This window comes from Triticum aestivum, chromosome 1B (genome assembly GCF_018294505.1).
Source record: "Triticum aestivum cultivar Chinese Spring chromosome 1B, IWGSC CS RefSeq v2.1, whole genome shotgun sequence".
NCBI classification, from domain to species: domain Eukaryota; kingdom Viridiplantae; phylum Streptophyta; class Magnoliopsida; order Poales; family Poaceae; genus Triticum; species Triticum aestivum.
The window spans coordinates 47191297-47192950 of NC_057795.1; the positions used below are offsets into that span (position 1 = coordinate 47191297).

Sequence of the window (1654 nt, forward strand, 5' to 3'; positions counted from 1 at the left end):
TGGGAAGTCCTCGTGTTGCATTCCCTTTTTAATTTTTTTCGCGCCGCTTGCAAAACAAAACGCACGTGTAAGTAATATATTTACCGTGTTTTATTATTTTGCACGAGTGCGGTAGGTCATAGCTGGGTGCTCACGATTCACGGGTCCAGCGTCGGCGTTGTGGCGCGGCAAGCGTGCACTGGTGCGGTTGAGAGGGAGGGGTGGAAACCGCGTTAAACTCGTCTCCATAGTTGAGAGGGAGCGGCCAAAGCAATGTGCAATCGTTTTTGTAGTGGAGCTGGGAGGGGCAAGGATAAGGGACGAAGACCGGGGTAACATGTTGGATGCGATCATACCAGCACTAAAGCACCGGATCCCATCAGAACTCCAAAGTTAAGGGTGCTTGGGCGAGAATAGTACTAGGATGGGTGACCTCCTGGGAAGTCCTCGTGTTGCATTCCCTTTTTAATTTTTTTCGCGCCGCTTGCAAAACAAAACGCACGTGTAAGTAATATATTTACCGTGTTTTATTATTTTGCACGAGTGCGGTAGGTCATAGCTGGGTGCTCACGATTCACGGGTCCAGCGTCGGCGTTGTGGCGCGGCAAGCGTGCACTGGTGCGGTTGAGAGGGAGGGGTGGAAACCGCGTTAAACTCGTCTCCATAGTTGAGAGGGAGCGGCCAAAGCAATGTGCAATCGTTTTTGTAGTGGAGCTGGGAGGGGCAAGGATAAGGGACGAAGACCGGGGTAACATGTTGGATGCGATCATACCAGCACTAAAGCACCGGATCCCATCAGAACTCCAAAGTTAAGGGTGCTTGGGCGAGAGTAGTACTAGGATGGGTGACCTCCTGGTAAGTCCTCGTGTTGCATTCCCGTTTTAATTTTTTTCGCGCCGCTTGCAAAACAAAACGCACGTGTAAGTAATATATTTACCGTGTTTTATTATTTTGCACGAGTGCGGTAAGTCATAGCTGGGTGCTCACGATTCACGGGTCCAGCGTCGGCGTTGTGGCGCGGCAAGCGTGCACTGGTGCGGTTGAGAGGGAGGGGTGGAAACCGTGTTAAACTCGTCTCCGTAGTTGAGAGGGAGCGGCCAAAGCAATGTACAATCGTCTTTGTAGTGGAGGTGGGAGGGGAAAGGATAAGGGACGAAGACGGGGGAAACATGTCGGATGCGATCATACCAGCACTAAAGCACCAGATCCCATTAGAACTCCGAAGTTAAGCGTGCTTGGGCGAGAGTAGTACTAGGATGGGTGACCTCTTGGGAAGTCATCGTGTTGCATTCCCTTTTTAATTTTTTTTGCGCCGCTTGCAAAACAAAATGCACGTGTAAGTAATATATTTACCGTGTTTTATTATTTTGCACGAGTGCGGTAAGTTATAGCTGGGTGCTCACGATTCACGAGTCTAGCGGCGGCGTTGTGGCGCGGCAAGCGTGCAATGGTGCGGTTGAGAGGGAGGGGTGGAAACCGCGTTAAACTCGTCTCCGTAGTTGAGAGGGAGCGGCCAAAGCAATGTACAATCGTCTTTGTAGTGGAGGTGGGAGGGGAAAGGATAAGGGACGAAGACGGGGGAAACATGTCGGATGCGATCATACCAGCACTAAAGCACCAGATCCCATTAGAACTCCGAAGTTAAGCGTGCTTGGGCGAGAGTAGTACTAGGATG

General features: G+C 50.9%; 3 non-coding genes across 3 annotated transcripts; all 3 read left to right on the forward strand.

The window, feature by feature from the left end:
- The first annotated feature begins 321 nt into the window (after window positions 1–321).
- Window positions 322–440, forward strand: LOC123152873 (5S ribosomal RNA). The gene has a single exon (XR_006476336.1). It is a non-coding gene; the product is annotated as a 5S ribosomal RNA (ribosomal RNA).
- A 297-nt stretch (window positions 441–737) lies between these two features.
- On the forward strand, window positions 738–856 carry LOC123153990 (5S ribosomal RNA). Its single transcript, XR_006476601.1, has one exon. It is a non-coding gene; the product is annotated as a 5S ribosomal RNA (ribosomal RNA).
- Window positions 857–1153: 297 nt separating this feature from the next.
- Window positions 1154–1272, forward strand: LOC123154203 (5S ribosomal RNA). The gene has a single exon (XR_006476721.1). It is a non-coding gene; the product is annotated as a 5S ribosomal RNA (ribosomal RNA).
- Window positions 1273–1654: the final 382 nt, after the last annotated feature.